Source organism: Ascaphus truei, chromosome 6, assembly GCF_040206685.1.
Source record: "Ascaphus truei isolate aAscTru1 chromosome 6, aAscTru1.hap1, whole genome shotgun sequence".
NCBI lineage: Eukaryota > Metazoa > Chordata > Amphibia > Anura > Ascaphidae > Ascaphus > Ascaphus truei.
The window spans coordinates 41,589,320-41,616,979 of NC_134488.1; the positions used below are offsets into that span (position 1 = coordinate 41,589,320).

Consider the following 27,660-nt stretch of genomic DNA (forward strand, 5'->3'; position numbering starts at 1 on the left):
CAATCAACTTTCGATACAAGCTTTCTTTCTTTAAGACCACGTGGAAGGTCTAGTTGATGGAGAAGCACATCATCAGTTATGGGGTCGTATTGGGACACTTTATCTTTTAAGCGTCTCTATTTTATACACGTTTTTGAACAATTTTATATATATATATATATATATATGTAAAAAGAATGAGGGGAGCGCTCTTTTAAGTGAGTATATGTGCAATTAAAGTGCTTATATAAAGTGCAATAATAGTGCTAATAAAGTGCAATAGACACTGTGCACAGTAGGTTTATATTCCAAGCGAATAAAGATACAATATTCTGCTTTGGGTCTTTTATATCTTCAGAATAAGGTCGTTTTCTCCTCCAGCAATCGCATGGAAAAGAGAAAGAAGGATCCACTTGTGGAAGCAGACTGGTTTATATTGAATCACATAAAAACACAACTGGTTGCACTCCTCCCATTTTGAACATGCAACACAGGCATAGCATGGGGGTCTTTGTCTGATGTTCCTCGGTGGTCGCAGGTACTCTGATGCATGCACTGTATTTTCCCCGTCTGGAAGACGCCAGGAAGCGCCGGATCGTGACATCACAAATCTCGTCTCACGATCTTTGGGGTCCTGGTGCCCCCGGCTGCTCTGCAGACTCCTGATACCTTTTCCTAGACATCAAAGGTAACTGGCTCTCTAAACTCAACACGTTTCGCCTTATGGCTTCGTCAGGAGTATATTTCACATTTAACAGTTCTGTTTATATATTGGTCGCTGCACTTATTATCCACTTTGAAGGTTAGGTGCGCTTTCGTCTCTTTGTCATTTGAGTCTAATTGTGTTGCCTGAGGCACAGGTAGATATAGTGACTATTCCCCAAGGTGACAAGGACCTGACACTGTAACCTAAGTTCAACCATTTCAATGGGAGCCACTTTAGCACCAGGCTTCTCCTTCCATCCTTAACCCAACGGAAATATTGCATTGTGGTAAAGAACCGCAAAGTATTCTCTTTTCTTTTCTACATCTGGTGTATGTTTTGCCCCCCCCCCCCCCCACCTCCCCCACAATTGCCCACACTGCACAAATAAGAAATGTTACAAAACTGAGCCACTGCACTGAAGCAGGGATATCCTGGAACCATAACCTGTTGGGGGGTCTTGGGGACTGGAGTTGAGAACCCCTGCTATACCGTATTTTAAAAACTATCAATTAAAATGCTGGTGCTATTTCCTCCACATAAAGCCGCTTTTAAACCTCCAATTAATTATAGTCACTTCAACTTTCTTAGTTGCTTTCTCATCATGTTAAACGAGGGGAAAAAATCAACTAAGAAACTTGAAGAGATTTTAATTAATTACAGCCTTTAAAGTGTCTTTGAGGGAGTGAGGAGCGCCCGGTATTATAATTGTGTGATCTTGCATGCCTTTGATCTCACACAAGTTGTATTCCTATAAACATAAAGGGAGCAGATCTTCCTAAACGCTGAATGCTGCAGCACTATATTACTAAAATAAACACTTCGGTTATTTTAGGATGCCCTGGTGCTTATAGCACTTCTGCATGATAAAATAACTAATTTTACTGCAGATAGCAACGTTTGCATGTTGGTGCTCAAGAATAAAGAAGAGAACACACGCTTAGTTTCTTCAATAAGAGATGCTGAGATCGTGGCCCTCGCTTGGGTGAAATGTATATTTTATTGGGCCTTATATTGCATTATTCCTAAGCGGTTGCTGCTTAACAATGAAAAACTAACTGCCGTTTTCTATTAATAAAGCCCCGGTCTTGGATAATGTAGCTTTGCAAATGATCTTCAGTAAGAAGATCAATAAGACATCAGGCTCAAATCATTTATATACTCGCTCTCGGTTCTTCAGGGATACCAAGCAAAACGCGTTGGGGGATTTTCTGCCTCCTTTCCTCCATGGCATAAATAAAGTTTTTTTTTTTTTTTAGTAGAACAACTATAGCTGGCCAACCGCTCAAGCTAGTCCTTGTCTTTGTTCACACACACATTCCCAGCTAGCTCAAACTCCTACACCCACCACATCATGAATATATATTTATGTCAAAAAGAGTACTACTGAGCGTGGCAAATGTACTGTATACGTACAACAAAAGACAGGGGGGCCCAATGCTACATCCACTTGACAAAACATATATGGTAATAAGTATAAAGTTCAAATACTTCAATAATAATAGTAATTACTTGGTTATTTAGTTAAACCCTTTGGCCAAAGCATTGTAAGCCTGTATACCAAACGTCAAGGTATAACCAAAAATTACTATTATTATTGAAGTATTTGAACTTTATACTTATTACCATATATGTTTTGTCAATTGGATGTAGCATTGGGCACCCCTGTCTTTCCCTGTCTCCGTTCGGCTGTGCATCACTTTTTTGTGATATCGTATTTTACTAAAACCTTCTTTTAGAGGAGGAGTTATAGGGAGCAGTTAGGGGAGGAGTTATAGGGAGTGGTTATAGGAGTTAGGGGAGGAGTTACAGGAGCAGTTAGGGGAGGAGTTAAAGGGAGCGGTTATAGGAGCAGTTCAGGAAGGAGACATAGGCAGTAGTTAGAGAAGGAGGAGTCCTGCATAACATTACAATGGTATGTATATAAATGTGTGTTTTTAACTTCCATTATTTAAATGTTTGTGTCACTTAAATTCGTCAGCTTGAAAGAAACTTAAAGAACTAGTTTCATACACTTGGCCCAGAGAGAATTCTGCCCTAAGGGGATTTCCCACAAATCCTTCGGGGAATAGCAGCTCTCGCACAGAAATCCAGTGGAATAAGAACTGTGAAACTACAACTGGCAAATGTCCCTTCAATTCAGGATCAGTTTCCTACCTGAGCCCATAGGCCTTAGTTTAGCTATATGCGTATTGTGCAAATAAGAACGGGGCTTATGCAACGTGTGCCCTTATCCTGGCTGCCTTAGGAGCTTCTATAGGTGCTGATTGTAAAAAAACAGTTATATACAGTACTGCAGACAGGGTATGTCTGCCATACGTCTCCTTTACCTATTTCATTCTCCCCATTCTCCCCATTGTTACATTGTTGTCTTCGACTGAACCTCTGATTGCGCCGCCTGTGCTGAAGCTGGGATATCCTGAAACCCTGACCTGTTTGTGGCCCTTAAATTGTCCACCCCTGCTGTAATCTAAATGGTGTCATGGGAGCAGGGTTGCCACCTTCTACTGAAGGCCAACCCAGAAACAACATTTTTACATTTCACGCTTACCTTCGGCGGCGGCGCCTCCCTGGCATCCTCTGGAATCGTTCCAACATCCTCCTGGCATCTCCCGCTGCAACGCCGTCACATGGCACCGCGTTGCCATGACAACGGGACGCCAAGTGACATCACGGCGTCAAGTTGCCACGACAACAGAACGCCTCATGGTGCCGAGGCATCACGTAGCGTTCCGTTGTCATGGCAATGGGTGTCACGTGATGCTGTGACGTCACGTAGAATTCCCGTTGACATGGCAACGCGGCACCATTCGGCGCCGCTCGGCAATATTCACAGGAGTTACTTGCAGGGGAAGATGCCGGGAGGACTCCGACGACGCCGGGAGACGACACCACCCGGAGGTTTACTAGGTACAGTAAACCCGGAGCCCGGAGATACATGGTCAAAACCCGTAGTCTCCGGGTCTAACCCGGAGTGGTGGCAGCCCTGCATGTAAGTAATACGTGTGTGCTTCCGGTAGCAAGAAAGGACTACGTATTAATACAATAACCAAGTGAAATCATCACCATGCAAGTGACTTCATGGCTTTTCCTCTGTGTGCTTGAAGCAAGAGGCGTTGGCACGGCCGATGTTTCCAAAAAGCAAGTTTGCTACCATGCCACGCAGATCCCACGTTTCAGTGGCACCCGCAAGCTTCCTGAAGGCGATGGCTGAGAGAACTAGTCAATATATACAGCTTCTCGTTCTTCACACAGTGTTCAACGTGAGAGCGTCAGGTTACTCTCATCTTACTTTACCTCCATGTGCTCCTGCTCCTAATTTTGCAAGTGTGTGTGTTTAAGGCATGTAAGGAGCCTTGTGGTGTAACACTGCTTAGTACACACGTGCCATTGTCTGGGCTGTAAGGTGCCTTGTGGTGTAACACTGCTTAGTACACACGTGCCATTGTCTGGGCTGTAAGGTGCCTTGTGGTGTAACACTGCTTAGTACACACGTGCCATTGTCTGGGCTGTAAGGTGCCTTGTGGTGTAACACTGCTTAGTACACACGTGCCATTGTCTGGGCTGTAAGGTGCCTTGTGGTGTAACACTGCTTAGTACACACGTGCCATTGTCTGGGCTGTATGGTGCCTTGTGGTGTAACACTGCTTAGTACACACGTGCCATTGTCTGGGCAGTAAGGTGGCTTGTGGTGTAGCACTGCTTAGTACACACACACCATTGTCTCCCTCTCGTTCTCTCACCCAGATGATCCTGTAAAACGTCCACCTCCAGCACTGCCCTGCGGAGATGCTCCTCCAGCAAACCTGAGGGGGGACAGAGACCCGTGGTATAACAGGTCAGGGTTTAAGGATATCCCTGCTTCAGCACAGGTGGCTCAATCAGTGGCTCAGTCAAAGACTGAAGCAGGGCTATCCTGACCTTCACACCTGACCTGTTGGTGGCCCTCGCGGACCGAAGATGTCCAGTCGTTGGTCTACATTAAATAATTATATATCCTCTCTCAAAATACATCTATTGTAATAATATCTTATTTAATAAAACTACTAGGGGATTTGAAGTGAACTTTTTAATGATAAAATAAAAGAAATTTATTTTTTTATATATATATATATATTATATATATAAAATGAAAAACGAATAGACGATACCGTTCTGTGGCTAACGAAATGCTTTTATTTGTGCGAGCTTTCGAGATACACTGATCTCTTCTTCCGGCAATGTTACAATGAATGAAGCAAAGCAGGTAGAAAGAGAAAAACGGAGCACTAAATCCATCAGCAAAAAGACCACCAGGAAAGCGTTCCCATAGTTAAAAAGCTAATTTAATGGATCCAGAATAAATACAACACACACCAACGCGTTTCGGACCTGTGATAGTCCTTTCTCAAGGTGAATGCACACATCATATAACAATTACAATTTATACTTATCGTGGCATAACGGGGACCAACCCGCAATCACTTGCCCAAGGTCACAAGGAGCCGGCATTGGGAATTAAACAACTCCTTCTGCCCAGGGATCTGCAGCATTACTGATATAGAGTCGGTTGCAAGCATCCCAGCACCAGATTCCAAACATCTGTGATCCAAGGAAAATACACTCCTATTTATTGTGCTGTTCACGTTAGTAATGTGCTAGTGAATGGCTATTCAGAATGAGCTGCAAACGTAGTGTAGATATTTCAATGGAGCATGGCTTCTGATCTTTAATTAGGCAGTGGGTGTAATCTAGTGTGTGGAGCTTATTAAACCGGCTATCAGCACAACGCAGAGCTGCCCGTCAGCCTTTATAAGGGATATGCTTTTTATTGCAGTTGTGCTGTCGCTGAGATTGGTAGGGTAGGATTTTTGCATAACAATGCAATGCTCCATATTTATACGGCAATGTTATAAGGAAATGTGAAATTAACGAGGTTAGCATTTGAAAGGCTTTTCGACTTTTGTTCATTAAACGCTGACGGCGGACCCTTTTTTGAATGTGGAGCATATCCTGGAAGTTTTAGAAAAACATGCAGTATCGGTGACAGGGGACGGACATATTGGGGTTGTGATGTCATTTTGTGACTCTGCAAATATCCGACTGACTTCAGTAGTGAAGCGGGTGTGTATACAGAGGGTCGCATCTCTCCTCAACACCAATGCATAGACAGGCTCTCACTTCTCCTATATATTGGCAATATATTGATATAATTTAACTACCTTTAAGGTGCAATCTTATGTGTATGCGAGAGCCCTCAATATACCTACCCCCATTATTTTGTTTGACCCCCCAAGTGAGCCATGCCCCCCCAATATAAGAAACACCACAGGTGGGTGGACGTGATGACAGAGAAGGAAAGTTGTAAATCATGGGCGGAATAAAGAGGGTTTACCTGTCAACTAACTCCCGATCCACCGTGTGGTAATGATCCAGGACGGTCTTTCTTCATACCTCTTACAACAGTCTAGTGAGTGGATCTAAAAAAACAGGTCTGGATCATTATCACGCTGGCCTGAAGCTGGTTGGCAGGTGCTGTATGACATGGGGATTTATTTATACAATATTAGCAATATACAAAGAGCAAATACAGGGAGAATTACCTATCCTTTTCCAGTATGTTCCCTGGTGCAGAATATTGTGACAGTATTAGATATTACAGTACAATTAAAATATGAAACAGCCAGGATCTTGAAAGAGCTTAAACAGGTGGGGGGCTTGAGATACTCAGGTAAATTGTTCCTGAAGTCAGGTGCCCAGAGAAAGAAGAGTTACTGGTTTATGGAACCTTGGTACCATGAGCAAGCTTCTGGAGGGTGATGTGATTGAAAACGGCGCCGTGTACAGTAGGGAAGAGAAACCAGCACAAGTAATTGGGAAACATGTCCAGAAAGTATGTGAGCATCGACAAGAAACATTTAACTTTAGGGACAGCCAACCTGCTCCTGTTAACATATCTCAGTGATGAGGGTTATAGTTATGTAATTAAACAAAACTGCATGTTGAGTTGTGTAGAAGGTTGTGTGCTGAGGTGAGTTTGGAGTGCTGTTACATACACCAGGTGCTGTCTCAGTCCTCAAGCCCCCCTCCCCTCCTCCTCCCCAACAGGTCAGGTTCTGAGCATATCCCTGCTTCAGCACAGGTGGCTCAATCAGTGGCTCAGTCAAAGATTGAGCCAATGATTGAGCCACCTGTGCTTTGACTGAGTCACTGATTGAGCCACCTGTGCTGAAGCTGGGATAGCTTCAAAACTGTACAAGGACTGGAGTTGAGCACCCCTGCCATACACTATGTCCTTTTAGTCAATAATGGTAAATCTGGCAAGAAGCTTACCTATCAACTAATTCCGTTAACAGTGTGGTAACAACCCCGGCCAGTGTTTCTTCAGATCTTATTCTGTTATACCAATGCTAATACAGACAGCAAATGGGAGTGCAAAGCCAGGACTGGGTCACTATCATTACAGCAATATTGACCTGGAGTTCTTTGCATGAGAGTAGTATTGATAGATGTAGTTTGAGATGCAGGGAAGAGCTATGTCATGGAGACATATCTTGGGGATATCTGCAGCCGGTAAAGGGACCTGCAGAAAATGATGTGATAAGAATAGTGTGTGTATTGAATTTCCTTTATACACAATGTGGTCTGCATCATGTTATGTATTGACTTACATGTATTGAATATTTCATGTACAGAACAACAGATTGGTATGCATTAACACGGCTCTTACAAATGAGCGTTGCCTTTTGATCACACACTTTTCTCTGTTAAGCGTATAAATATTTAACTGTTGCCTTTCAAGTGGCACATCCCTCCAGAGCCAAGCAGTACACTGCCACGCTTGGTTGGACAAACTTCACATTGTGCTGATGATTACAAAAGAGGTGTTTTGGTTTTGATCACGTATCAGTGTTTCTTTGGAGCTCAGTTACTGTTTGTCGGCCAACATCTAGCAACAGGTAATTGATAACGTCGCCAAAAACAGATCAAACACTGGTTCTATTTGGTTGTCAAAGCAAACATTAAATGTACGCTCATAAACCTTTCTCATGAAACGAGAGCCCATTTACTGGATACAGAAACAGTTTTGTTAGCATCCTGATAACACATGACTGAAATCTTATTTGTTCCAGATTTTTATTTATTCCAGAGAATCTTACAGTGTACCAAGTTTTCGAAACCTCACAGATGTAAAACTTGAAGAAGATACCAGTTTGGAAAAGTCTGTAACATAAGAATTGAATCTATGAACAAATCTCATGTTGGTCCATTAAAAGGTATCACAATCAGGGTCATATTCAAGACACTGATGGGAGCAGACTTGTAACCACGCGGTTCCTTGATATGTTTCCAGGGTAGATGTGCCTCCAGCAAAAAAAAGCAGTAGCTCAAGAAATGTCTGACAGCCAGACCCAAGGGCAGTCACAATGGCCGGATGATGGCACCTCGGGAGATCTGCAGACACCTACCAAGAAAGACTTTACCTGGTTTTTAAACTACATGAAAGTTGAATTAGGGAAACCATGTACTGACCTTAGAGTTATCAGTGCTAGATGAGCACACCAACGAAGTAGAAGAAAGACTAGAGCACAACACGGGTCAGGAGATCCAAGAGTAAAATCCTGGAACGATAGGAAGATGCTGACAATTGTTAAAGGAGGAACAACCTCAGGATCAGGGTATTCCTGAAACCACTGATTACAGACTATAGAAAGACTTCCTCCAGAAATTGTTCTCAGACCTTCTCTAAAATATGAACCTACACTACCTGTTGTTGGATTGCACTTATAGGCCCCTTATTCACTAAAGGGTGCTAAACTTTACCATGACCTAATGCCCATGGGAGTTAGGATGTGCTAAATCGTAACACCCTTTAGTAGATATGGGCCATAGAGTCTTCATGCCTCCAATGATGGACTCTTGAAGGATTAGAAATGTGTTGGTGACATTGCACTTCTATCTCTTCCTGGTCAGATCATGCCTCAGTATCTACAGAGCTGAACAACAAATGCTAAACCTCTTCCCTATCACATCAATTCATCTTTATTGCAATTTCTATACAGAAATCCTATACTATTTTAATACTAATGATGCAGAGAATTTATCCCCATTCATAATATGGGATATCTATAAAGTGGTTTTAAGAGATACATTAATCTCCATTAAATACAAGGTAAAATCATCCCATTAGGACAGTTGTTGACTGAGCCACTGATCGAGCCACCTGTGCTGAAGCAGAGATATCATTGAAACCTGACCTGCTGGTGGCCCTTGAGGACTGGACTTGGCCGCTCCTGCATTAGGCTGAGTCCCCGCTGGCGCTGAGCACGCTCATGCTTGGAGAGCGCTCCAAGCATGAGCGCCGGGTGCCCTGCATGTACGCGGGGGGGGGGCATTGCGGGTAGTTGAGCACGCGGGAAAGTATAGGTTTTTTGTTTACTTAAGTGCCGAGTGTGGGTGATCCTGTGTGCCTGCGCACGAGCGCGCGCTGGGACTTACATATAGCTATATACAGCTGCGGCACATCCTATTCTAACTTTTACCCGTCTTGCCCCGCGCGTCATTACGGGCTGGCGCCGAACGTGGCCGTGCGCCAGCCCCCCCTAGCCGCATCTTCCCCTCCCCCTTCCTTTCCCCTCGCGACCCCCTGGCTGTTCCGGCCCGCTCCACGCTCCCAAAAATAAAATACCCCCTTACCTGCAGCCTCCTTCGGGGATGCTTGGTGTTTTCGGGGATGCCTGGCGTCCTCGAGACGCCAGGCGCATGTGACTGGCGCCCGGCTGACACGCGGCACTCCGGAAAAAAAAAAAGTAAGCCGTGTCTGCCCGCACTTTGCGGTGGCGGCCGAGTTAGAATAAACTCTGCCGCCACTGTATGTAAGTAACCGCCGCAAGCGCCGCCCGCTCAGCGCTAGCGGGGACGCAGCCTTAGGATAACCAAACTCCGCAATGAAGTTTGAAACAAATTCAATAGATACTTCTCAGATCAAATAGAAAAAAAACATTTACACGGCCTCTTTGAGACTTAACGAGAAACCTATGACATAAGAAACTTTTGAGAAATACTACTCTAAACGTTACATCTCCCCGAATCCAGATTCTGCCAAACAAGGAGTACCGGTTCTCCCTCCCAATTTTGAAACAATGCAATCTAAAATAAATAAAATAGAGAATATAACAGATTAATAGTTCCTGTCTGCTATTAGCTTTTTTTTAAAGAGGACCAGCACCTTCTGCACCTGGACCTACTTCACCTGGACCAGCTGAACATGGACCTCCTGCGCCTGGACCTCCTGCACCTGGACCTACTGCCCCTCGACCTCCTGCACCTGGACCTCCTTCACCTGGACCTACTGCACCTGGTCCTCATGCACCTGGACCTACTGCACCTGGACCTACTGCACCTGGACCTCCTGCACCTGGACCTCCTGCACTTGGACCTACTGCACATGGACCTACTGCACCTGGACCTCCTGCACTGGACCATTCAGTAATTTATACAGTATTATAAAACTTGTCAGAAAGAATGCGTTCCTTACCTAACAAAACGTTTAATAATTTACATTCAGTATTAGTTCCACTACACACAATACAACAGTGGTCATCATTCCTTAGGAGGCTAAAGATCTTGTTCTCAAATTTAATCTCAGTCAGGAGGTGTCTCTAGATTATTTTACCTACCTATAAATAAGGCACTTTGCCAACACAAACTTTTATAGTACACTTACACAATAGGAGGGTCTTTGTCTTCATGGCTGGTTGTTGAAAAGGGCTTGGCTTTGCTTCCCTAATCAACATTAGCATCCTAAAAGACAGCCAATATGAGGGAAGTGGCTGAAGGAGTAGGGAAGGGAGTTAGATTTGAAAGCTAATCACTGGTGAGAAAACAGGTTTAGGGCCTCTCATTGACTGAACCACTTGTGCTGAAGCAGGGATATCCTTGAAACCCGACTGTGTTGGTGGCACTTGAGAACTGGAGTTGGCCACCCCTGTGTTCAACTCTCTATAGAAAGTAGAGCCCCAAGCACCAATCATGAATGGGAAACATGATTCCTGACGATGACCCCCCTGGTGGGGATTGGGTTACATTTCAGGTTCCGCAGTGGAATGTTTTATCTGTGGAGTCAGTGATTGGTGGGTTTCAAAATGTGGGTGGAGCTAAACTGGCAGTTGGAGTAACAGTCAGTATACGCGGCAGCCATTTTAGGTTAGCACAAGAGAGTAGCAGATTTCTCTCACCCACCCTATTAATATTTTTTTGTTATATGTTTTTCATGTAAATTTGTTTTATGTTATCCAAAATGTATGGAATGTATTAATATGGTGCGTTATCGCAGCGGTGCGCAAAGTGGGGGGCGCTGGATTTTTTTTGGGTGGGCGCGGGCGCTTGCAGAGGTCCTGCGCTCTTACCCGAGGCATTTAAATTAAATGCCGGGGGATCGTGTGAGGCCTCTGCAACTCCCTTACCGGGGTTCTGCCGAGCTGCAAAGATGCGTTGCCATGGCAATGCGGCGTCAAATGACATCACAGTTTCATGCGGAGTGACGTCACGGGTCTGTCTCCGTGGCAATGGGGTCACGTCACGTGACCCTTCGGCGTAATTTCATGCCGCCATACAAGGTGAGGGGGGCGCGAAAGCAAGGGGGAGCAAGCAGGGTGGCGCAGGTTAAAAAGTTTGCGCTCCTCTGTGTTATGGGACGCCTTGCCAATTATATGCTGTTAAGGTGTGCAATAGAGCTGTTGCCATAAATGGGCTTCGGAAGGTAGCGACAATGCCGGTTTGCGGCCCGGCTGCGCTAACCTTTGGTCAGTGGCCTGTTTCAGAAGAGAAAGGGGATGTGACTTTGTAAATGATTGTTATAGAAACAAAAATGCTTGTTACATTATAATACATTAAAAAGGTCATCTAAAGTTTTTTTTAAACACATGTAGGATATTGCTTGCTCTGCAGCTTTAATATGTAATGTTCATTTTCATGTTATAGATGGCAGGACGGTGTTTGGGTAATAAAAGGCGGTGGTCATTTTCATCCAAATGATGAGTCTGTCCAGGTATTTCTAATTTGGGTGGGCCTGTCTGGGATGAAGGGGGATGGAGGAATTCAGCAGCCAGGAACTGAACAAAGCTCCGAACCTGACCTTGTTGCCAGGCTTCCTGTGTTACCCGCACACGCGCTGCTTTTCCAATTAATAGATGACTTTCCGTTGTCATGGATCTCATGTGCAGAATCCGCGTGTAATACGCTGGTGGACGTGTCTCATTAAGGTAAACGCGCTGTTCAGTGGAGATGCTCGCTGTACCCTGGAGCCATCTTCTGAAAGGGACGCGAGACGCTGTGGGAGAATTCTTTGAGGGGAAACCGCGGCTAATAGGAATACAGGTAGATTGGCAGCTGAGACGCATGGATAATATTCTATACCATGAAGCAGCTATTCCAGAAACACTTGCTGAAACGAGTTAATGAGTTATAATGACTGTGTTCCCTTCCTGGACTGCACTGCTAAAGGATAACATAGCAAGAGGAACATTATTGCAAAGAAAGCTTTTTGGATCAGGGTTGTCAGACCGTAGAAGCTCCCTCAGCAGGACACAGTGTCCCATAGGCAGTGACATCGTGTTTTACGTTGTACTTATATTCCTTCTCTCGACCTAGTCATGTACAGTACAATCATTGAATACGCTTATTTTTTTGTGTTACATATATAGCTGGAAAATATTGCCCTGATCCGATTAACGATACCTGTCTTTGGGATTTTCTACTTGGGCCAAGGGTGGCCGACGCTAGTCCCCAAGGGCCACCAACAGGTCAGGTTTTAAGGCTATCAATGCTTCAGCACAGGTGGCTCAATCAGTGGCTCAGTCGAAACCTGTGCTGAAGCTGGGACTGACTGAGCCACCTGTGCTGAAGTAGGGACATCCTTAAAACCTGACCTGTTGGTGGCCAATAAAGACTGGAGTTGGCCACGCCTGACTCAGGCCTTATGACTGCAATGTTTGAATGTGTGTGCATTGTGTCCCGTGTAGCGTGTATTGTGTATTCTGTGATATCTGTTATTAATCTTTTGGCAACAGTAAATAAAAAAGGCCCCATGTTTTCACTCCAAGATTGACCCAAATGACCCTTACCGGGGCAGATTTACCATTACACCCGATAGGACCGGCCCCAGGGCGGCAAAATTTTGGGGCGACAAATGTTCCTGTTTTTTCTCACTCCCCCCCCCCCCCCTCCTTCTGCAGCATCGTGGCATCAAATGACAACGTGGCGTCACACGGTGACGCGTTGTCATGGAAACACCTAGTCACGTGACATTGCAGCAACATTTGACGCCGCAACGCTGCAGGAGGAGGCGGCCCGGGTGATAAAAAGCTAAGTGCCTATGGGTGGCAACATGTTAAAATCCGGCGCTGTGGACGCGCGTTGGGGTTTCTTTGCTTACTGGTGTATATTTAGGGCTCCTGCTGGCCCTATTAAGTATATGTAGCCCTGTGTGGTTTGGGCTATAGTTCTGCCCTCCTCCTGGCGGTAATCCCTGCATAAGGGCAGGTTTGCCAGGAGTAATCATGGGTTTCCCCCACGTCAGGTAATACACTGAGGCAGTGAAGGCAAGTCACCAGACTCTGTGTCCAATCAAGAGACACAGGGGCGGTGCCTTTTGGAGCTACTTAGGGTATGACCATTGTCTATTTTGTGTGAGTTAGTCAGTGAGAGGGAGAGGGAGTGAGCTGAGAATCAAAGAGTTCAAGGTTGTGTACCCCATACCTCCTGGGTAGGGGAAGAGCTAGACCCACTGTGGGTGGCCCTAGGCCTGGAGTGGAGTCAGGGACATCCTGCTTGCTGTGTGTACTGTATGCTGTAACTGACTGAGTGAGAAGAGGAATAAAGAGACTGTACTCTTATACAAGTTCCTGCCTGAGGGTGGAGTTTATCAGGAGGAGGGGGAGACAATTCTTCTGTAGGTACTCCACCCCATATTGCTGGGGGCTGCAGGAGATGGAGGCGCTGCACCAGTGAAGAGAACGGAGGCACAACCCCAGAAACCTGTCCTGTCTTCCCCCATGACATCGCGGGAGACTCAGGGCCCCCTGTTGCCAGCAGGTATGCACCACACAGAGACATGTAGCCTGAGCGTTAGGTCCCCTAGCGGACCCTATGTGAGATTGGGTGGGGGAAACCGGGTTACGTATATAATACTAGGGATTTGGGTTTTCAGCTTGCCAAGATTATGTATTTCTATATCTTTATTTATGTAGCGACCACAGTACACTCAGCGCTGTACAGAAGAGACAATATAATACACTAAGTGCAACACACAAAATCAGACGATAGGAAAGGAAATCTCTGCCCTGAAGAGCTTGCAATCTAATTGTACCTTGTTTGGAGGCGTGGCCCGTCCTGTTCTCTGATCTCAATAGCAATGTATGGATTTGCAGACTTTGTTTCTCAGCTCAGGATCCTGTCTTTCGAAGGCCGCGTCCATAGTAGAACGCGCTAGCTTCCGCGCTCCTCCGTGACCCGGCGGCGGGCTGCAAGTACAAACATGTTTGTATTGCGAAGTGCCACTCTCCCTGTAGCGCTTGTGCACGCGCCAGCACTATGCGCATACAGATTGGCGACCTAGCGTTTGTCCCGGCGGCAGCTACGTAGCTCGCGCTGTAGCCTGCACTATGGGTGCGGCCGAAATGAAAAAAGCGTGAAGATATGGAGATCGGGACCCGAGAAAGTGGGCCGTCGTTATGAATCAGAAACCCTGGCGGATTGATGCCTGAAGACATCAGTGCAAATCAGAGGCAATAATGTTACACGCTCAACACAATACATTTACAGCAGGGGTGGGGCAACTCCAGTCCTCAAAGGCCACCAACAGGTAGGATTTCCAGGATATCCCTGCTTCAGCACAGGTGGCTCAGCCACTGATTGAGACATCTGTGCTGAAGCAGGGACTGATTGAGCCACCTGTGCTGAAGCAGGGACTGATTGAGCCACCTGTGCTGAAGTAGGGACTGATTTAGTCATCTGTGCTGAAGCTGGGACTGATTGAGCCACCTATGCTGAAGCAGGGGTGACACGTGACCAGTCGGTGGCCTTTGAGGACTGGAGAGGCTCACCCCTGCTTTAGAGCCAGTTTGGGAGCAGATCACAGTTTTGTAGAACTTGATACAAAGAATTCCAATATATATATATATATTTGTAACCCATGTTCCCCCAGCCTAAGGGAGATCTCAGGTTGTTACCTGGTGTTTGTGCTACCTGTATCGCTCACAGGAGGCTCTGAGCATCCGCAGGTGGTGGTGGGGATAATCAGGACAGGCTTTCAGTGCTGGATTAGTTCTCTCGGTGGTACGGCGCCTCCATTCCCACAGGACCTATCGTAGCTAGTTGCAGTCCCCTATGGAAAACGCTCTCACGCTCTCCCTGAAGAACTGCAGCCTCAGGCAGGAGTATAAAACAGTAACTGGTTCTTTATTCTTCATACAGCAGACCAACATGCACACTTTTCTCTCTCTCTCTCTTGGTCCCTGGACTCAACCCCCAGAGCTTGAGGACCCAAAGGTCTATCCCTGACTCCCTCACTCCCTGGTGAGGTGTGGGGGAGCTGGTCCCTCTCCCCTGAGGGAGGGGATGGAAGGTGAACCAGAGCCCTGACTCCACACATCCAACTCTCTGAGAACCGAACTACATTTAGGCTGCAGACCCTTTTTGTTACCAGGGGAAGGGCCACGTATGGGCAGTACCCAGACCATAAGCCACCCCTCCTGTCACTTAAGGGGACTGCTTACTACAGCAAGGGCAGATTTAACCCTAACACTGCCTGCGCTGGTACCAGGACTTACGTGCTAGGCAGTGGAATTCCGTGGCCAGAGTTTACATAGCTACATATTGTTCTGCGGACGATTAGCATTATGCCATATGCTGGGATTAAACGAAGGACACCTGTATTAGCAATAAGTACTTGTGAGATATGGTCTGCCGGAGAAACCTCAGAGTATCACAATGTGGATTCAGAATGCTAATCTTCCTCGCTCTGCTGCAATCAGGACATCGACCTCCTTAAAGCTGCAGACCAAGCAATATCCTACATGTTATAAAGCGAAAATATAACTGCCACAAACTGTGTAATAAATGAGATTTATAGTGGAAACAATAATGTGATAGTAAATAATCTTAATAACAACCATAAAAATGGCCTTAAAGACGACACCCAAAGATTTGTGATAAATATCAAAAATACTTTGGTTTTTAAACCTCATGTGTTGAGAGTCTGCTGCCCGACACCATAAAGATCACATGAAAAGAAAGAGAGACAGCGCACGAACTCTCATTTTGTATAAATGTGTAATTATAATTAAACAATAATTAGTGGTATTATGTGTGTACAGAAAAAATCAATTAGGCAGGGCATGTTTTGGGTACATGTTACCGCTCAGGGATCCAAACGATCCACTCCGTGAATAGCAGTTGTCATTCTGGGCCCCCACTGTAGTCTCCACGGACGTTCCTGTTTCAGGCTGTCCAGGGCTCCAATGCAGGCACTCGGCAATGGCACACGTCCACACGGTGGTGACATCAGGGACCTGAAGAAGTTGACTAGTTCAACGAAACGCGTAGGAGTTTTGAAATATTGATATATTGGCACAAATTGCTTTAATCCCCTAATACTGCTGAAAGCTTATCCAATTAGCTTGCACTACACTGCTGAGCCAGCGTGAGTCGGTTGCCTAGGGTGGCGCAACTCAGTGCGTAGGATAGGAGCTTGCACAGGACAGCTCTGTAGTCTGAGTCAGCCACCTACTACAAGCAGTAGCCTCCTTAGGCCTCGGACATGGTCAGCGCTTATGCGCTGACCCGTGCTGAGGCGCGCTTATGCTCGGCACTTAGCCCCTGCAGCCGCAATGAGAGCGGCTTTAGCAGGGGCTCACGCACGCGTCAGCAAGCGTGCGGAAGCGTAAGTCTTAGCAAAATGTAAAATGTTTGCGCTTGCCGGAGCGCAGGGCCGGTCACGTGAGCGTGATGTCACTGGCCCGCCCCCAGACACGCCCCCAGACGGCGCGCGGTCTAAGGCCAGGGAAAGCACCCGCTTTCCCTCAGCCTCCGCGCGCCTCAACACGCAATCAGTAACCATGGACGCAACCTTATCAAGCTGGTTGTCAGCTGTCTCCGCTTACTTCCTGATTGCCCAAGTATTCTTACTATGTTAACCTTCTGAGTGCTGGATGAAGGACTCAGATGTATGTTTCCCAGGCATAATTATCCGTCCCTGACTTCCCCCTGTCACAGGGCTCCAATGCAGGCACTCAGACCTGGCACACGTCCACACGGTGGTGACGTCACAGGTGTGGATACCGGAGACACGGTGGACAATGGAACAAATTAACCCCAAACCGCAGGCTCTGGGGTAAGGTCCCAAAATGCAAGCCACAGCTCCACGGAGCTACCAGGCGATACGCTGACGTCACTGAGTTGGCTCATCAGTGTAACGCAAGATAACCGGATTATTATTTTCCATATTATTATTCATATTAATTATTGTTTATTTATAATTACACATTTATACACTATGAGAGGTGGTGCGCTGTCTCTTTTTTCTTTTCATAATATCCTACATGTGTTTTTTTTTTTAATAAATCTGTTCCGTACTATGAGAAAATACTTGTAGCATTTTTTTTTAAACAACTCTGACATTTTTAATGTATTATGATTTAACAAGCATTTTTGTTTCTATAGCAACCATTTACAAAGTCACATCCTCTTCCTCTTCTGAAACAGGCTCTGGCACACCCCTCTTTGAGCCCTGCCCTCTCTCTAGCAGTGCACCAATTCCATTTAGTGAACCCCCGAGCCAAATCTTCACCGATTTGATCACAGGAGAACGGATCGATCAGCAACTTAGCTAATTACTTCATTGTGTGGATTCCATTAATGCCCATATTAAAGTGGGAAATGGCAGCTTAGACTCCTGTTTTAAAGGCACAGTTCCAGATTTTTTTTAAAATCATTTAAAAAAAAATATTTGATCAAAGTAATCAGCTTCCTTAGAAATATGGAATCACCCATATTGTAAGCATACTTTTCATTTATTTCTTGTAGAAAATGAATGTGTTGCTATTTTCTTATCTATTAATTATCGTTCTTACTCATTGGTAGAGATGAGCGAATCCGCCCAAATCAGTGTCCCGGATTTTCTCACATTTTCCCCCCAAAATCCATTTCGCAAACGGATTTGGTCGGTTTTAATACGCACGGGTTCATCAAAAAACACCATTGGATACAACCCGTGGACGGATTTGTACAATCCACTTCTTTACGAATCCACCAACGGATTGTTGAATCTACGGATTGGAATCTACAGATTGGGGAATCCGCGGAGTGTATCGGTAATAATAATTTTTAAAATCCGCAAAACGCGAATCGCCCTTTTTAAGATTGATCCGCTGATATCCGCAGACCAGAGGAACCGTCCGATCCAGTGCGGATCCAAATTCACCAAAAACGTTTGCCCTTCTCTACTCAACGGCCCTTATTCTGTAGAGTGTGAATAGCGTCAGTCTGGCGTTACCACACGGGACGTCCCATTGAAGTCGAAGGACCTTTCCGTGCGATAACGCCAGAACATTACAGAATAAGGACCTATATTTTTCCCGCTAGGACAGGCACTATAATTACGATGTGCCTGTTTGTAGAAGAGGCTAGGCAAAGACCGTACAAAATACTCCAAAGCATTTGATTGCTGTGGAGAAATCAAAATATTAAAAATTATTTGACCGGACAGTAGTTCAAGTTTCTTGATTTTGTTGTAAACGAGCACCAATCAAATACATGTCACTTATTAAACATGTCACTGTCATTCGTTCACCATGTAAGTAAGCTCACTGCTTAGTCACTATGTAAGTAAGCTCACTGCTTAGTCACTATGTAAGTAAGGCTCACTGCTTAGTCACTATGTAAGTAAGGCTCACTGCTTGTCACTATGTAAGTAAGCTCACTGCTTAGTCACTATGTAAGTAAGCTCACTGCTTAGTCACTATGTAAGTAAGGCTCACTGCTTAGTCACTATGTAAGTAAGCTCACTGCTTAGTCACTATGTAAGTAAGGCTCACTGCTTAGTCACTATGTAAGTAAGCTCACTGCTTAGTCACTATGTAAGTAAGGCTCACTGCTTAGTCACTATGTAAGTAAGCTCACTGCTTAGTCACTATGTAAGTAAGGCTCACTGCTTAGTCACTATGTAAGTAAGGCTCACTGCTTAGTCACTATGTAAGTAAGCTCACTGCTTAGTCACTATGTAAGTAAGCTCACTGCTTAGTCACTATGTAAGTAAGGCTCACTGCTTAGTCACTATGTAAGTAAGGCTCACTGCTTAGTCACTATGTAAGTAAGCTCACTGCTTAGTCACTATGTAAGTAAGGCTCACTGCTTGTCACTATGTAAGTAAGCTCACTGCTTAGTCACTATGTAAGTAAGCTCACTGCTTAGTCACTATGTAAGTAAGCTCACTGCTTAGTCACTATTTAAGTAAGGCTCACTGCTTAGTCACTATGTAAGTAAGGCTCACTGCTTAGTCACTATGTAAGTAAGGCTCACTGCTTAGTCACTATGTAAGTAAGCTCACTGCTTAGTCACTATGTAAGTAAGGCTCACTGCTTGTCACTATGTAAGTAAGCTCACTGCTTAGTCACTATGTAAGTAAGCTCACTGCTTAGTCACTATGTAAGTAAGCTCACTGCTTAGTCACTATGTAAGTAAGCTCACTGCTTAGTCACTATGTAAGTAAGCTCACTGCTTAGTCACTATGTAAGTAAGGCTCACTGCTTAGTCACTATGTAAGTAAGGCTCACTGCTTAGTCACTATGTAAGTAAGGCTCACTGCTTAGTCACTATGTAAGTAAGCTCACTGCTTAGTCACTATGTAAGTAAGCTCACTGCTTAGTCACTATTTAAGTAAGGCTCACTGCTTAGTCACTATGTAAGTAAAGCTCACTGCTTAGTCACTATGTAAGTAAGGCTCACTGCTTAGTCACTATGTAAGTAAGCTCACTGCTTAGTCACTATGTAAGTAAGCTCACTGCTTAGTCACTATGTAAGTAAGCTCACTGCTTAGTCACTATGTAAGTAAGCTCACTGCTTAGTCACTATGTAAGTAAGGCTCACTGCTTAATCACTATGTAGGTAAGCTCACTGCTTGTCACTATGTAAGTAAGCTCACTGCTTAGTCACTATGTAAGTAAGGCTCACTGCTTAGTCACTATGTAGGTAAGCTCACTGCTTAGTCACTATGTAAGTAAGCTCACTGCTTAGTCACTATGTAAGTAAGCTCACTGCTTAGTCACTATGTAAGTAAGCTCACTGCTTAGTCACTATGTAAGTAAGGCTCACTGCTTAGTCACTATGTAGGTAAGCTCACTGCTTTGTCACTATGTAAGTAAGCTCACTGCTTAGTCACTATGTAAGTAAGCTCACTGCTTAGTCACTATGTAAGTAAGGCTCACTGCTTAGTCACTATGTAAGTAAGCTCACTGCTTAGTCACTATGTAAGTAAGGCTCACTGCTTAGTCACTATGTAAGTAAGCTCACTGCTTAGTCACTATGTAAGTAAGGCTCACTGCTTAGTCACTATGTAAGTAAGCTCACTGCTTAGTCACTATGTAAGTAAGCTCACTGCTTAGTCACTATGTAAGTAAGGCTCACTGTTAGTCACTATGTAAGTAAGCTCACTGCTTAGTCACTATGTAAGTAAGGCTCACTGCTTAATCACTATGTAGGTAAGCTCACTGCTTGTCACTATGTAAGTAAGCTCACTGCTTAGTCACTATGTAAGTAAGCTCACTGCTTAGTCACTATGTAGGTAAGCTCACTGCTTAGTCACTATGTAAGTAAGCTCACTGCTTAGTCACTATGTAAGTAAGCTCACTGCTTAGTCACTATGTAAGTAAGCTCACTGTTTAGTCACTATGTAAGTAAGGCTCACTGCTTAGTCACTATGTAGGTAAGCTCACTGCTTTGTCACTATGTAAGTAAGCTCACTGCTTAGTCACTATGTAAGTAAGCTCACTGCTTAGTCACTATGTAAGTAAGGCTCACTGCTTAGTCACTATGTAAGTAAGCTCACTGCTTAGTCACTATGTAAGTAAGCTCACTGCTTAGTCACTATGTAAGTAAGGCTCACTGCTTAGTCACTATGTAAGTAAGCTCACTGCTTAGTCACTATGTAAGTAAGCTCACTGCTTAGTCACTATGTAAGTAAGGCTCACTGCATAGTCACTATGTAAGTAAGCTCACTGCTTAGTCACTATGTAAGTAAGGCTCACTGCTTAGTCACTATGTAAGTAAGCTCACTGCTTAGTCACTATGTAAGTAAGCTCACTGCTTAGTCACTATGTAAGTAAGGCTCACTGCTTAGTCACTATGTAAGTAAGCTCACTGCTTAGTCACTATGTAAGTAAGTTCACTGCTTAGTCACTATGTAAGTAAGGCTCACTGCTTAGTCACTATGTAAGTAAGGCTCACTGTTAGTCACTATGTAAGTAAGCTCACTGCTCTCTCTCAACCCCCTCACCCTCACCAGTGTCTCTCTCAATCCCCCCCACCAGTGTCTCCCTCAATTCCCTCCCAGCTGAACCGCACACGTGACGCGGCCGTCGCCTGCCAAAAACATATTCCCCCGTCTCCTCTCCAGTCTGCCGCCCGCAGTTCCAGGCGGCGCGCACGTCGCTCGAGGTGTGTATCCCTCAATTGGATTAATGCATGTTGTTTTTGCGCCCCTGGCGTTTTTTGGTATAATTACGGCCTTTTAAGGACTATGCAGCAATGATAGAGCAAATAAGCGTATCTGCATGTCTTCCACAAGCCACCGATCTTCTTCCTTCACCCCATCGTCACATCTCATATAGTGGTTAAGCTGAGGGTTCTGGGTAGTGAGATGCAAATGAACTCCCAGTAGGTCTGTCACTTTTTGCTTCCATTTGTATGTGGGTTCTAGAGCTTTCTCCTCCTGCATTACCTAGCTCGTACAGCTAAGCCTGACACAGTGAAGGTAGTTTGCGTCGGTTTTTAACCCATCATGCACGTGTCTGCAAGAGTGTCCAGCTAACACAAAGTTTGCTGTAACCGCAGTGCTACAAACAGAGACTTATGACAATTTCACAAAGCAGGCAACACTGGATATTCGCCTCTCACGAGAATTCCCCTGCAGTGTTCCTTTCACAATGAATGAGAGTGAGAGTGAGAAACTAATTTAACCTATTCAACTTGTGGTGAGAACCAAATCGTGTCATATCTCACTAACAGACCACTTTTGTCAGGAAAACTGCATGCAAATGAGAGGCGATTAGTGTAACAGACTCTATCTTTCTCTACTCCACAGGAGTGGAACTGTTTATACTCCGAGCCACCAACATCTCTGGCTAGAATGTTATATTGAGCATTTCCCATGTGTTCATCCTACGTACTAATGAACAAATAATACAGTGCACTGAAGAAAATAGAAGCACTTGTAATCTTACAGGCAGCGCATTGAAGAAGAAAAGCACACAAACATATTATTTGAAAATAATCTATTTTTGGATTTTGATAAGTGCACATAGGGGTCTATTTACAGTATCAGGGCAGTTTGGGAACAAAACTGGATTTTCACTCTGCATCAAAACATTTTGCTCCAATTTTGCCCAATCTGCCCCAGCTTGCACCTTGGGGAGAGTCAGTAGGAGGAGTTGGGGGGATGAGTTACATGGGGCACAGATTATCCTGGAACCAGAGTCACGAATGATGTATGAATAATTCCAGTTAGCTTAACTCATGCCTTCCCTCTTCCAAAGCACAACAAGTCCTTTTGTCTTTCTTAGTTTTATTGAGGGAAAATCACAGGAAGAAAGGTATTTGCAGATGTAGTGTGGGTAGAGAGTGCTTCTCTGTCTGAAGTGCAGTGTATCAAGATAAGGCAGTGTAAAAACAGAAAGGCCTTGCTGGGGCAAATAGCAGGCAGGTACTCACTCAGAGTCCAGGGTGAAAAGGAAGTGAGGGGCAAGGGTCACACTAGAAGTGAAGTGAGACTATACTAACTCTCAGCAAGGACAGGGGGGTAGGAATAGCCCACTCTCAGCTAGGAGAATAGGAGATTACAGGCAACCAACCCTGACTAGGGCTGTGTAAACAACATGTAACAATAATGTTGCCTTTTCACATGCAGCTAGCTGCTGGGACAGGGAAAATAGCAGGCAGCTAAACTAGGGACACATGAATCATATGAGCTGCAAAGGGAGACAGAGAAATGTAAAATCCTGTTCCACGACACAGATTATAATGAGGTGTATCACATTCTGCGTCTCTGCCCCAGCTTGCACCTTGGGGGGAGTCAGTAGGAAGAGTTGGGGGAGGAGTTACATGGTGCACAGATTATAATCAGATATATCACATTCTGTGTCTCTGCCCCCGCTTGCACCTTGGGAAGAGTCAGTGATTGGGCCAACTGTGCTGAAGCAGGGTTATTCTGAAAACCTGACCTGTTGATGAAGGTCAACCTGAACACTTTGTTGACCACTCCTGCTGTAGATGCATTGCTAATCCACGCTTCTTTTCCTTTTCTGGCTGTGTGGCTTTATAGGATTCATGTAGGATCTCCAATAGCTTTTGCAGTTGAGAGACTCCTGTCTGAGATAACTCATACCTCCAGCCATCCTCATCCTGGGTTTTAAAGTACCATCTATTGCCCCAATGTTGGAATTCACATCTAAATCCAATATGTAATTTTCACCGGACTCCGCTTCTTGTCAGAGGCTTAATCCGTCTGATCCCAACCGGGAGACGGATGCGGAGTTAGATGGGGCCTGAATAACACATCCATGTTTCTGGGAATAATCCCTTTATCAAGGCATCCAGATAAAGAGTGGGATCCCAAATGGCCTGCAATGTCTTGATAAGGGGCTTTGAAAGCGGTTTAGGTTGGGGATCTAATTAGGGTGGGCAGCTGGAATAATTGGCAAACTGCAGCGAGAGCTTGTATCTCACTATGGAGAAGAGGCTGCAGGTTCCATTATATTCTGCGTGTGCCATGGTATCTTTTAAAGGTGTAATGCCATCTACTTTAAAAACAAATGTTTTCCTTACCTTTAAAGGTGCACTCCCACCTAGCCAGCCATCAAAACAACCTTTTGCAAACAACCTAAACCATATGGCTGAAGGAGTGGCTCAGTGAGAATACTATACTCACTGTATAAACCGGGCCGGAACCTGGTTCAATTCCTGGTGTCAGCGCTTTGTGACTTTACCTTCCTGTCCCCCAGGCACTAAAAATATAGATTGTAAGCTCTATGGGACAGGGAGCTGTTTCTGCTGAAATGCTATGTGCACTGTCAGTTCTATACAAAAAGAACATGGTTAAGTTAATGATATAGCATCCTTAAATTGATGTAGCATTAATAAAAGCAAAGATTTGGCTTATGTGGTTTCTCTAAAAATATAATTGTAGGGTAGTGATTTTCGTACCCCTCTTCTTATCCGAGAGTCAATAAAGGGAGGAGGGTGGAGGTCCTGTCTGTGCAACCCCAGCCCTCCCACATCATAGCTCACCACGTTTACAGACCCACATTTACTATGCATCGGTGTCAGATTTTGGTAAAAATGCATCATTCCCCCAGGTGTCACCCCTTACACATGTCAGGGCCATTAGTGTGTCACCCCTTACACATGTCAGGGCCATTAGTGTGTCACCCCTTACACATGTCAGGGCCATTAGTGTGTCACCCCTTACACATGTCAGGGCCATTAGTGTGTCACCCCTTACACATGTCAGGGCCATTAGTGTGTCACCCCTTACACATGTCAGGGCCATTAGTGTGTCACCCCTTACACATGTCAGGGCCATTAGTGTGTCACCCCTTACACATGTCAGGGCCATTAGTGTGTCACCCCTTACACATGTCAGGGCCATTAGTGTGTCACCCCTTACACATGTCAGGGCCATTAGTGTGTCACCCCTTACACATGTCAGGGCCATTAGTGTGTCACCCCTTACACATGTCAGGGCCATTAGTGTGGCACCCCTTACACATGTCAGGGCCATTAGTGTGTCACCCCTTACCCATGTCAGGGCCATTAGCGTGTCACCCCTTACACATGTCAGGGCCATTAGTGTGTCACCCCTTACACATGTCAGGGCCATTAGCGTGTCACCCCTTACACATGTCAGGGCCATTAGTGTGTCACCCCTTACACATGTCAGGGCCATTAGCGTGTCACCCCTTACACATGTCAGGACCATTAGTGTGTCACCCCTTACACATGTCAGGGCCATTAGTGCACTTTGATCCTAGAAGCAGTGGAAGATTTACCGTTATTCCCGGGCCTGGGGTGACAATATTTACGCCCCGATATGCCTTTGCCGCGCTCGAGAGCCTATCGGACCTAATGGGACGGCACTTGCCTGTGTCGGTCGCCTCTTTGCTGCCGCCCTCCTGCTCCTATCGTAGCGTCACACGGCATCTCGTTGCCGTGGCAACGTGACGTCGCAACGTCGAATGACGTCCCATTTCCATGGCAACACGCCACCGTGCGCCGTCACGCTGGCGACGTCCGCGGCGTCTTTTGACGCTGGGATTTCAAAGGAGCAGAAGGGCGGCAGCAAAGAGGCGGCCGACACAGGCAAGCGCCCAGGGCCGGCGGACCTTGAAATCCGCCGTTTGCCTAGAAGGGATTTCCCCAGTAAAAGTAAATCTCTCCACTTCCCACCAGGGAACACAGCAGCGATTCCTAAGGCCTCGGGTACAGTACAGGCGGAGCGTATGGCGTCGTGGGCGCCTGCACGAAAAGCGATCCGTGGCCTGTAGGATCCCTGTGACGTGCGCGATGGGGAGGCGTGGCCGTCACGTGAGCGGTTTGCCCTCATTGGCTGAACCGCGCACGTGATCTGTCCGTCATGCAAGAAAATGCACTTGCATTTTTTTTGCGCCTGCGGACTATGGACGCCTCCTATGTTGCAGTGAGCAGGGCTATACTAAAAATGTATTTTTTTTTTTTTACAAATCTGCAAATCTCCATTTTAAGGCCCTGCACAAAAACAGAGTCAATATCTCTCTCGCGCTGAAGCAGAATAGAAGGAAGGAAGGAATTTCACCTGTAATTGAAAGAGCCGCAAATGACTATATTTTGAATTGCCATATCTTCTCTGGAATCTGATATGTGACTTTTACTTACTTCCCTGGGAGACGACGAGCTCCTATTACCAATGCCAATTAATGAAATGTTCAAGGCCTGTGATTCTGCAGCTTAATGGAAATTACAAGCCATTATCTTTGGGCGAAGGAAGCAAATTGTTTTCTTTGAATGTTGGGTTGATTTGAAATGATACATGCCCATAATGGAATGAATTGTTAATGATGAGCTGAATGGCTGGAAGGATTCCTGTTACTTATTAAACATTTTGGTTAATTAGAAGTGGGGGGGAAAGAAAGATTTGGGGGCGGAGATTCATTTTAGCTCATCAAAATAAGGTCAAGATGTAACATTGGCAGTTATTCTGCTTGCGAAAACACCAGAGGCTTCTTATGTTGCGTATTTCTTAAAGGGGTAATCCACCCTACAACAATAAGCAGCAAATTCCATGTTTAAGGGGTTTCGTCTGAGTAATTGATATCTTTTTTACTCAAATCTGACACCAATAAGTAGTATTTTTATTTATTTTTTTACGTGAGACTTGGGAGGGGTTTGATTTTCTTTGGCAGATCCATTTTTCATGATGTCACTGCGTGATGTCACTGCGTGATGTCACTATGTGATAAGCAAGTGTTTGTACAGCCAGTGCCCCCTCCCCACCTCTTTACTGATAAGGACAGGGTGGAAAAAGAGCAAATAAAACAATTGATTGATAAACACTTATTCAGAGGACCCTACGAAATGAAACGGGCAGACTATGTGGGACTTCACATTGAAGCATGCATTTGGCCTGGAAACAGGAGCATTCAGATGCTGATAAACCTATTTAACTAGAATGCCATATACATTCTTGGTCCAGGGTTATGTGACTGGTAGTGTACCAATCAGACGGTCTCAATACGGACGTGATGCCTGTTTTACCACTATCTCTATCACTAATAACGTACGTCGGGTGTTACAACGTGGACATACGAATACAGGGAGTTATAACACAATAAGTGCATTACTTGCTAAAGAACATGAACGGAACTGGAATGGCTGTCCCAGAGAACTTACAATCTAAGACTCAGATCCACAGGGCTCCGTTAAATCTGTAACGTTACCTAAAACAAGAATACACGTTCTGTTCTACGAGTTAACCTGGTATACTCAGAGCTAAAACACTGGCCGAGCTACATCTCAATAACATCGGGTAACGTTACGTTATAAAATGATAACTTTATTTCATAGAGCGTTTCTCTCCCAAGGGGACTCAAAGCGCGTCACAATTACAGTAGAGAGCGCGACTCGCAGCACATAGGAATCTTAAAGCCGCAGTCCCTGCACCGCAGAGCTTACAATCTATGTTTCTGGTGTCTGAGGCACAGGGAGATAAAGTGATTTGCCCAAGGTCACAAGGAGGTGCCATTGGGATTTGAACCAGTTCGCCCCTGCGGTTTTTTTTTTTGGTTCTTGAATAGCGCTGCTAGTTTCTTACGTAGCGCTTTACAGAGACATTTTGCAGGCACAGTCCCTGCCCCGTAGAGCTTACAATCTATGATTTTGGTTCCTGAGGCACAGAGAGTTAAAGTGACTTGCCCAAGGTCACAAGGAGCCGACACCGGGAATTGAACCAGGTTCCCCTGCTTCAAACTCAGTGCCAGTTAGTGGCACATAATGCACAACGTTCCGCAATCTTGCAATAATGTGACATTAAGTATGTCTTAGCTACTCCGATCCTGAAATAGGTCTTTAACTCAAGTTGAGAAAAAGGAAAGGGAATTAACGCTATGTTGGTTAATTGATACATAACTGTGGTGGTTCACACATCCATGTGGTGTCAAAGACCCCATCTCAGGGTCTGGATAGGAGTAACGCCA

General features: G+C 45.2%; 1 long non-coding RNA gene across 2 annotated transcripts in view; it reads left to right on the top strand.

Moving 5' to 3' along the window:
* The first annotated feature begins 2,511 nt into the window (after positions 1 to 2,511).
* LOC142496442 (uncharacterized) overlaps positions 2,512 to 27,660 on the top strand; it is a 35,815-nt gene continuing 10,666 nt past the window's right edge. Inside the window, exons 1-2 of one of the 2 annotated variants that reach the window (XR_012801991.1) lie at positions 2,512 to 2,597; positions 21,247 to 21,373. This is a non-coding gene — a long non-coding RNA (uncharacterized LOC142496442). Of the gene's footprint in view, positions 2,598 to 16,939; positions 17,055 to 21,246; positions 21,374 to 27,660 lie in introns of those variants that run through there. The other variant, XR_012801990.1, reaches the window with a different exon arrangement.